Raw genomic sequence first — 11,207 nt, 5'->3', positions numbered from 1 at the left:
TTCCAGATACCCTCACCGTTGCTGAGATGTGTGTTATTCTGAAAAGAAATCCCTGAAGCTCTGCACAGAGGCTTCTGGAAGAAGGGCCCAATATCAGGTGGCAGAGACAGCAGCTGGGTCCACGCCATTCCTCCTCTAAAAGGGAGAATGTATTCATGCTTTGCTTGCTTATTGAAGTGTAATTTGGGAAGTTTCTAAATTGTTTTCAGCTAATTATGCCAGCTCTGTGTTCAGAGGTGCTGCTGTGTTTGTGCCTAGGGAGGAAGAAGGTTTACTCTGTGTGTCTGCAGAGCGAGCTCACCATTAGTGAGAGGCTGAGATGGAGGACATGGGTCAAGCGCACAGGAACACAGTGGCCCTGCCATCCAGAGCTGCTGGAAATCCCTGGAAAAAGACTGAGGAGTAAATCCATCAAGAGACAAAAGGCAAGCTGACCCAGAGAATGCAGCCGTCTACTGCAGAGGGGGAGATGCCCTGAGCTGGGAGGGTGACACGAGCAAAGGGCAGAGGCTGATTTCCCCCAGACTTACCTGTGGATTCAGTGTAACTTCAACACAATTTCCTAGCAAACACTCTCTTGAAAACTGATACATTTTAAAATTCACATGGTGGGACCAATGTGTAAGGATGACAGTGGGAGCAGACAGGCAGAGGACCAGGAATAGCCTTACACAGTGCCCAAGGCCAGCAGGGTGGTACCAGGTAAAGAAAGCAGGCTTAGGTGACACCATCTACATTCCACAAAGTAGAAGGGCGGTGACACTGTACAATAAGATTTGTGCATACAGAATTTATTCTTCATACATGACATAAATATACATTTTTTTTTTTTGGTTTTTTTTTCAAGACAGGGTTTCTCTGTGGCTTTGGAGCCTGTCCTGGAACTAGCTCTGTAGACCAGGCTGGTCTCGAACTCACAGAGATCCACCTGCCTCTGCCTCCCGAGTGCTGGGATTAAAGGCGTGCGCCACCATCGCCCGGCCATAAATATACATTTACAAACTATATATGTATATGCTTATGTTTATATAAACTGTAAATGCCAGAGAATATAGGAAAAATGCCTTGAAATTAATATAAAGAAGGCCTCTTTGTCCTTTTTTTGTTCTTGTTGTTGTTTTAAGATTTTATTTATTTATTATGTATACAGTATTCTCAGTATTCTGTCTGAATGTATGTCTGCAGACCAGAAGAGGGCACCAGATCTCATTACAGATGGTTGTGAGCCACCATGTGGTTGCTGGGAATTAAACTCAGAACCTTTGGTAGAGCAGGCAATGCTCTTAACCTCTGAGCCATCTCTCCAGACCCTGTTGTTGTTTTTTTGATAGAATTTCACTGTGTAGCTTTGGCTGTCCTAGAACTTACTCTGTAGACCAAGCTAGTCTTGAACGCTCAGAGATCTGCCTGCCTCTGCCTCCTGAGTGCTGGGGTTAAAGGCATGTGCCATCAATGCCCTGCTAAAGAAGGCTTCTTAAGATTGCCAAAAGAAGGTGTAAAAGTAAAAACCTACATATGACTATCAAAATTTTAAATTTTTCTAAAAACAATTCAACTAAATGACAAAAGAATCGCAACATAAGCCGGGAGGTGGTGGTGCACGCCTGTAATCCCAGCACTCGGGAGGCAGAGGCAAGAGGATCTCTGTAAATTCAAGGCTAGCCTGTTCTACAGAGCGAGTTCCAAAGCTACACAGAAAAACCCTGTCTTGGCAAAAAAAAAAACAAAAAAAAACACAATGTAGAAAAACATCTGTAGGGGGCTGGAGAGATGGCTCAGAGGTTAAGAGCATTGCCTGCTCATCCAAAGGTCCTGAGTTCAATTCCCAGCAACCACATGGTGGCTCACAACCATCTGTAATGGGGTCTGGTGCCCTCTGCTGGCCTGCAGGCATACACACAGACAGAATATTGTATACATAATAAATAAATAAATAAAAAAAAGAAAAACATCTGTAACAACAAAGCATTAGTATAAAATGCTTGAAACAGATTAAGGACCAGAAACCACTGAAAGATAAAAATATCTTTAAAAAGAGAAAGTAAAGAAGTGGGCAGGTGTGGTATCATACCTATAATCCCAGTACTTGGGGGACTGAGGTTGGAGGACCCTGAGCTTGAGGCTAGAGAGAGGCAGGCAGGCAGACAGAGGAAAAGGAGGAGGAAGGACCTGGGCACACAGTCCAGACGGAAAACTAGGAATGGAGGTAAACAAAAGCTTTGGCTGTGGCATGACACAGGCACACCAACCTGGGACAGTATTTTTACCCATGCACCATTCCATTGGTGAAATGTTCAGTTGGAGATGCACTGGCAGGAGAATGAACACTTTGGAGAAGATGGAAGCTGTTTCGATCTGAATTCAGGCGACGTGTCTTCCCTGTAGTCCAACAGCTTCGGGTACCTCAGAGTGTTTGCTATGAGCCCACCAGAGGCATTCTCACAGTCAGTCAATAGGAAACAACTGAAATAGAAGGTGACAGGCTGTGTGCGGCTGTGTGCGGCCAGCTGAGCGGAGCACTGGAGTGAACGGAGATGCAGAGAGCCACTCGAGGCGAATCCTGTGGGGCACACAGCTCAGCAGCACTTCCAGTGTGGACACCACCTGCCTATGAAGACAGACGAAACAAAAGGACAGAGGCATGTTGGACAGGGCACAGGCAAACACTGGACAAATATCAGCTTCCTCCCCTGAATGTCCAAGGACCTGAGACAGAGGCCAAGCAGGGATGCCCCATCTGTAATGTGGACTGCATTGAAAAGAAAATGTATTCGTGTTTTACTTGTATAATTGAAATTTAATTCCAACATTCAAATTCATTCTTTGCCAATTAGCTCAGATCTGCATGTGTGCTGTGCTCTCCTTTGTCTGTCCAGGGACAAAGCACGCTCACTTGGTGTGTGTCTGTGAATGCGGCATAGTGATTAGCAAACTGATTAAAACTTGAAAAGTAAAATGAAAAACTAGGCAAGTTTTTCCATTCATGAAAGCAACAAAAACTAATAAGGTGTTCAGGAGCCAAGCCATTAAGAAACGTGGAGGACGCCTGCGATTTGCAGGGCCAGCTTTTATCAGAGGGCAGGCATTAATAGCAAAGCAAAACCAAACAAGAGAGACTGACCATGGAAGACGGCGCCACTGTCACAGATGGGAGAAGCTGATGGCATCCTAATGATGCCATTTTCCCTCCAATGCAGTCTTGCTTAATAAGATTTCTTCCCCATGGAACTTTGACAAGTTAATTATAAGATAGATAAGTAAACCAGCAATATAACAAGGTAATTTTTTTAAAAGAAGAGAGGGCAGGGTAAGGGTACTTACCACATCAGGCATTAAGACACTATTCAAAGCTTTGCTTATTAAAATACAGCCTTGGCTCAGAAAAACACAGAGAGATCAGCAGCATGAAGAGACTAGTCGCAGGGGCCACGAGGAACATCGGGCAGGGCTGTAAGGAGAGCTGCTCTGAGTGGAGCTCACAAGCTTGCTGTCCATCGGATTCCATCTCTGTCACATCACACAAACGGTGCCTCAGATGGAGCAAACACAAAGACACAACAATGATACTAGAGAGTTTGGGTGCAAATATAGAAATGTCTGCCACTGGGGAGGATCCTGTCTCTAGACCATATCAGAGGAGTAAGATGGGACCCTGATGGGTCACTTTCAGGGGGGACAGGGCTCCAGGAAAACAAGCTTTCTATCTACTGCTTGGGTCTGCCGGCCTGAACCTCCAGCCTATTCTGTTTTCTTTTCTCTCCTGTTTCTGTCTCTCTTAGACTGGTTCTACCACACTGGCTGGGAATCTACCAGCGTGTCTTGTCCCTCCTACAGTGTTGGCACAATCAGGTGTGTCCTCTCTGGATCTTGTGAGAGAGAGGAGGTTCATGTGGGATGGTGAGTGTGAACCTAGAGATCACAAGGATGAGCGAGGCAGACCTGACTTTTTCTCCACCCAAAGGTCTGCCTCCCCAGATTTAACCTCTCCCCTTTCTTGTGTTGTCACAGTTATACCTTTTGGTTGAAGCAAGAATACATGTTGATTTTCAGAATTCCAGTCTAAGGCAGAAGACACTGGCTTGGCACCTAAAGAGTTCAGTCTATTGCACACAAAATATTAAGACATGATCCCAGCCACGAAACAGGATCAAACTGGTGCTAATTAGACATGTAGGCAGGATATATGGCAGATGAAAATGTTCCCAAAAGAACATGGGATCGTATTACTCTCTAAAAGGTAAATAATTGAGTTTTGCCCACATCTGGTCATACACACATTATTGCCCAAACTAATTATTTTCCTCCGCACTTCATTCCAGCCCCTTTGGGAGCTTATTTCAAATAATTGTTTCTGTCCCTAATTGTTCAATTACTCTGGCTCCACAGCCCAGAATAGCCATGTATCAGCATTGCTCTTTCCTTCACGATTAAGATAAAAAAGGCTAGGGTTCTGTTTGCTCCTTTCTCTCCACAGCTCCTTCCTGTCTGTCTGCATCTGTGTGCTTGTATCTGTCTTTCCTGGAGTTAGCCTCTGGCACAGGTTATCCTTGACCCAAAATACTTTCTGCTGGATTCCCCATCTTGGTCTGAAGCATGCCAGACCACCCATCAGTATGGGGCACTGTACATGGATGAGCATGACTCATTCTTTCTCCTCTACTGCTCCAGAAACCGTACTGACTGCCCGTTTGCTGTCAAAGAACCCATCGTGTTAGGCACACCGCCAGAAACACAGCAGAGGGACACTGGAGGGTGTGGCTGTATACACTGGCTAGTGAACAATGTGCTCATCCTTCCTAGCTTCACCTTCTACATCCCCACCTCTCACATCTCCAAGTTTTCCTTCTTGATTCCTTAAAGGACTTAGTGACAGTCTACCCCCTTGCATGTCAACATCATCCCCCTTTATGTTCCTACAACACCCCACAAATGCTCTTTTAAGTTCAGTACAAGTCAGCTAATCCTGAAGTCCAACAGGGAAATTCCTGTCTTGATCCGATTGGAATTCGCTGCCACATTTGACAATGTTGATTACTTTCTCCTTGAAACTCTTTACTACTTTGGTTGCCATGGCAACCCCCTCTCCTAGTTGTGTGTTGCATCTCTCAGGTCCTTCTCTTTCTGCCACCTGGATCAGCTCCTTGAATGTTTCTAACTCCTTGTCTTGGTCTAGGCTCTCTGCCATCTTCTCCACATGCTCCTTAGAAAGTCATCTTCTTAGGGTCCCCATTACAGAGTGGCACTAACTCCAGGCCAGCTGTGTCTTTCTTCAGCCTTCAACCTAGGATTCAGGTGTCTGCCACACCCACTGTTGTGTTCCCAACACCCTGGCCATGTAAGCCACTTTCCAATGTCTCTTGACTGTCTTACAATACTGTGTTCCCCAACCCATCAGGGCTGCACTCAAGACAGGAGGGCCACTCCAGGACTGACCTTCTAAGTGTGTATGCATGCGTATGCAAATGTGTGGCAGCGTGTGCGTGAGTGCAGGAGCCTGAGGAGGTCAGAAGACCCAGCATGGCATGGGTACAGGAACCAAACTTGGGGACTCTGCAAGAGCAGTGTGAGCTCTTAACCATGGAACACCTCTCCAGCCCAGCCCGACTGCCTAACAGACAACCAGTCTAAGCACTTCTGGTTTCTGTCTACCATGAGGTTCTGATCCATTCCTCTGCAACCCTACTCATTTAGTTGAGAACTGTCTCTCATACAATTTCCTGCTTCTGAAGACCATGCTTAAAGGAAGTGAGGGATCTGTGGCTTTCTAGCACCCCTACGCCTCACACAGCTCTAACACCCATGAGACTTCCTGGTAGGAACTTCCAGGGAGTTGAAGTGGAACCTGGGCTGCCCTTCTATGGAGAAGACACACTACCCAGTCCTGGAAGACACATGCCCAGGCAGCTAAGCCACAGTTCACTGATTTTGATTTCTGTGCAATTATAGAAGAAATAGTTACAATTCCGTACACACTGTCTAGGAGAGACCAAAGAACCCAAGACTGTGCCCTTATACCATCCCCTGTACTTCTCACCATTCTATCTTTTTGCTTTACTTCTCTGGGTCTGTTTCTTTCCCTGTGAAACAGGCCAGCTGGTTGGCTGCCTCACTGTATGCAGGGGAGGGGCAGCAGTGATCAGATAAGACAGTGGCCATGACCCTGTAGCATACACTTTGAGAAGTTGAGCCCACACTGAGGCTGGGGAGCATTCCCTGAGATCTAGATAAAGTAATTATGAATGTTATGTCATTTGTTGATTCCTTGTATGATGTAAATCTTTTTGACAAAAAGCATCTATCTGAATCTCCAATTCAGATATTGGAGACGATGATTATTCTGCCCCTACATCAACAGCTGCCTGTTGCTAGGTGCCCAGAGCTACAAAGAATGCTAAGACATGACCCCAGCCACCAGGCAAGAAGCAGCCACAGCCAATTAGAGCTGCAGTTAGGACCCACGGGGCAGATGAAGGCTCCCTGAGAACATGGAGATCAGGTTCCCCACAAAAAGGAACATGATTGAATTTTGCTCCTTCCACCAACACGACTAATCCCTTCACATCAATACTTAATCCCACTGCTCTGGGGCCCTTTGCTGTTTGTTTCTACTCTGCAGGTGGCTGGCTCAGCCTTCCCATCCTGATGTGACCAATGAACATGGGTGCCTTCCTGGCTCTGTAGCCCCTTCAGCCCCTTCTCCCTCCTCTCAGCCAGAATAGATGTCAACTGTCCCCCATTGGGGGACTTCTGTCCTGTTCTCAGAGCTGTGCAGCAAACTCTTTACCAGCTTTAGGAACCTATGTGCTTTTGAGGTCTCTTCCGATGGCCCCTTCTCAGTCTCCTCAGCAGGGTCCATGTTGCAACTGCCCTTGGAATGCCTGTCACAGGTCGGTTTGGGGCCTGGTTCCTGGGAGACCCTTTTGTTGGAGTTCAAAATTTGCCAGACTGACTGGCCAGCAAGCCCCACTGATCCTCTCTAGTTATCTGATGTGTGCTGCAATCTGTTTTTTTTTTTTTATACAGGGCTGGGGATTGAACTCAGGTTTTAAAGCATATCAACTAAGCCGCCTTAGTTGTGTGCTCTGAGGTGGATTTAGAATAGAGCTTTCCTTGTAGTAAACAACAGATCAACAATCTGAACTTTGGCTTTGGACAAGCCTTCTCCTCCAGCTCTGAGACTAGCTATTACTGACTGATGACCACTTCTGGAGCTATGTTCTCAAAGAATGTGCCATCTGGACAGAGAACCAGATGGCTACAGGAAGGCATGACTGGAAACAATGACAATGAATACAGGACAGCATTTCAAAGTAAGAAAGCCATAGGAAGTCTGCCAGGAAAGTGTGTGGAGAGACAGCTCACCTACTTTGCCAGTGTGGATGGATCCAACTAGTTGGCATCTACCAGTCTGAAGACATCCAATCCTGCAAGGAAACATTACTCAGGGGCCACAGAGTGTCAACCCCACCCTCTCCTTCAATTCTGCAGACCTACCTGAATGGTTTGCCAAGACACTTCACCACAAGCAGCAGAATCATCTTAGCCGGTTCCCAGCAAGTTCACCTTCTGGGGCTGCAGCCATCTTGATCCCTCCATGTTCCAAAATGTGGAGCTGACAAAGTCTGGGGTCTTCATTCCCCATTAATACCATCACAAGCCTTGGGGCATCTGAAGATTCACGTGATGCTAGCTCTGAAAAGGAACTGGGGATAATCTAGTTCAGCTGCCTCCCTCTGCAGATGGGGAGAGAGGCTTAGTGAGTGAAGGTGTATCCCAGCGAGTCAGTGGAGAAGCATCCTCACTGGGAAAAGCAGGATTACTTTGTCTATCTAATCTTGATTGAGAACAGCACAGGAGTGGGAGTGATGGCTCAGCAGTTAAGAGCAGTGGTTTCAGTTCCTGACAGCCACATGGCAGCTCACAATTGTCTGTAACTCTAGTTCCAGGGGATCCAATGCTGTTTCTGGCTCCATGGGCACCAGGTACACACATGGTGCACTTACAGACACGCAGGCAAAACACTTATAAAATAAATTTTAAAAACTAAACAAAGAAGAAAAAAAGTAATGGAGTTATGAGTTGTAAGACTCGGGTAGTAAGTTTGTATCTATCCGGGGAAGCAGCATATTGTGTGAAAGGGATGCTACAATCAGAAAGGACAGGTTATTTTTGCTAGTTCTTGTTGGAGGTCCCTTATGTGAAATCTGGATGACTGAGAACCCTAGGTGATGAAAACAAACTCATCCAAGACTGGGTGAGTCTCTCTAGGGGATCCTCAACTCTCAAGAACCATAAGGGCATAATACCCCCAAACACCATGCAGACCTGTGGTCAAGGGAGGGTTGTCTTCCTAGTCTTGACCACTGTATGTATTAATTCTAATGACTTAGGTAGCCCTACCTAGCTGGCCATCAGATGGATACCCTGGTCCCCTCTGTCATCAGCAGTTTAACATTGACAGTTTCAATTGAATGTGTACTATTTATTATTTGAGACACGGTTCCATGCAGCTCACACTGGCCTCTATTTTTTTTTTCGGTTTGTTTGTTTGGTTGTTTTTTTGTTTGTTTGTTTGTCTGTTTTGAGACAAGATTTCTCTGTATAGCTCTGGCTGTCCTGGAACTTGCTCTGTAGATTAGGCTGGCCTCAAACTCAGAGCTGCCTCCTAAGTACTGGGACTAAAGGAGAATGCCACTACTACACAGCTCTGGGCTCTAACTCTTTCTGCAACCAAGGATGACCCTGAACTCATGACCCCTCAACCTCTACCTACCAAGTGCTAGGATGATAAGCATGAGCCTCTATGCTTGGCTGCTTCATCTGATGTAATTTCTCACTTCAGATGTTCATTTCCTATCAGCAAATTTTTATTTAGTACCTCCCAGCAACGGTTTCAGAATAGACGAGGTCACTGTCCCAGTGCAAAGCCACTTTGGCTAGGGTGGGTGGGTTGCTCCATGCTGGCTATTCCAGGTTAAATAGTTCAGTCCATTCCAGGCCATCGGGACATGGACCATCACTTGTCCTTGCTTACTGTTGACCTTCACTCTCCTGATGTCATTTCTTTGCTTTTTAGTTTAGATACCTTTTCTAATTTCTTCCCTCATCCCTAACTTTTAACAGGTTCTTATCTCCAATTTGACTTGTTTTAAAAAGTTCTCTACCCTCTTACCCCTCCCTCCTGAGCAGATGTGTTCCAGCCCTGGAGTTCCACCCACCTCCTCCATCTTCTCTTGCTCCCACCCTCAAACGCTTCACCCCTGTTGCTCCACACCCCTTCTCCACTCATGACTGGGAGGACAGTAGCTACGGTAAGGCTCTGGAGGACAATGGGACAGCGGCAAGTCCCAGGGCTTCTTTTACTGCTGGGCAATTCACATCTAGAGGGCATCTGCACAGCAGGCACGGCTGTGCCACTCTCACTGGAGTGCTATGAGGTTCAGGAGGTCCTGAGGACAGCTGCTCATGGCTTCTAACCTAGGAAAGCACTTGCCAAATAACGGCCATACAAAAACGAGCAGTCACAAAGGTGTCACCCTCCAGCTCCCTTCCTCCAAAGTTGGGAAAGCCATCCCATCCTCTTGGTCTGTTCACTCTCCTCCTCTGCCTCTCCCACTTGGCTAGCTCCAGAGGGATGATAAGATCCCTAGGTGATGCAGTGATTCTTTCTTGGTCTTCATGATGGTAGCAGTTGTCACTCCAACCCCAGACACCTTTTTGGACCACGTCCTTTGAGGATAGGTGAGTGTCTCTGATTGGCACCTGGAGAAGGAGCACAGAGGTGCCAGCCAGACTGTGAGCACTAGTTGCTCCACTCATAGGGAGCATGTCATCCTTGTGGAAAGACAAAAGTTGAGCCAAGTGCCACAGAACATGTCCTAATATGGTACAGAAACCCAATAGCTACATGGACCATGGGTTGAAAGAAGTTGGGCTGTATTCTCAGAGACACAGGTGAGACTGAGCAGCCAGAAATGACTAGATCCGAATGAAGAGAAAGCCATGGGCCTGGGAAACACAGGTGTACAGACTGGTACAGAAGAATCAGTCTAGTCTTACCAATTCAAGTATTAGCCACAACCACATACCAGGCTGTAGATGGGCAAAGTTACGAGGGCCATTATGACAAGAGCTGGGTGTGTGTTAAGCCCCTGGGGGCCATAGTTCCTGTCTGTGCAAAATGGAACCACACAGCAGCCCCCAAAATGGCTCTGAGTGTGGAAACACCTAGTTCATACTTGACCAGTAAGTGAAAACCAGCCAACCCTTTTGCCATACACTAAAAGCAGCCCTACAAAGAGCCCTGTTCATCTGTGAGCAAGTGGCCTTACAGAGCAGAAGCCCGAGGGCTGCAGAGGGCATAGGCCTGGAGTAAGTCTAACATCTGGGCAGTGTGTTTGCAGAGATGCAGGTATGCAGCAGAGTGAGGCCGAAGAGAGGCAGTTCTGAGCCCACGTCTAGTGACAATGCTCATGATCTTTGAGGAAAGGAGATGGAAAGGCAAGAGGAGCAATGCCAACAATTAACTCAGTTTATGGTCTATTGGAGCTCAGGAATCAAGAGTCAGTGGGTCGCTGTCAATCTGTAGGCAAACAGAGCAATTCGCCAGAGCTGAGCTTGGTTGCAGAACAGGAAATCTGTACTCTACACTTGCTGCCAGTTCACCAATGTACCAGACAGGAGGGCAGTAAGAAGAGGAAACTGCCAAGTACGTGGGGTTGAGGGCACAGGGCAGGGAGGGAGAAGGATGCCATCAGGAATCCACTACCTCAGGCCTGATAGGGGCTTGCCTCATGTGCTCTGCTCCACAGAAAGGATGTCGGGCTGTGTGTTTTTGATGAGGTTCTTCTCAAAATACTAGTCTGGAAATTATCCTCGTCACTTCAGAGTTGCCAAGAGGAGTCTTGGGAGGCGATTCCCTGCCTTCTAGCAAAGACCAGTCACCTCACTGCCTATTTCTCCATAAAGACACAGACTGACGGGCACTGCGCCAGGCCTGGTCAGGCAGGTTCTGTGACTGGTTCAGTGACAAAGCCTCTATGACTAAGGGTCACGCAGGACCTCAATGATCCAGCTAAGGAGTGGGAACCAGCAACGGGAACCACTGAAATGCGTCGTCTGTTTCTCTCCCTCATGGGCCCTTCCATTTCTGCCTTGGCTATACATGAATGTTCTGGGCACTTCTGCACCCAAGAGTAAAATTCAAG

This window comes from Microtus oregoni, unplaced genomic scaffold (genome assembly GCF_018167655.1).
Source record: "Microtus oregoni isolate MIOR12 unplaced genomic scaffold, Mior012 000020F_ref0000438, whole genome shotgun sequence".
NCBI lineage: Eukaryota > Metazoa > Chordata > Mammalia > Rodentia > Cricetidae > Microtus > Microtus oregoni.
This window is presented reverse-complemented; position numbering follows the sequence as displayed.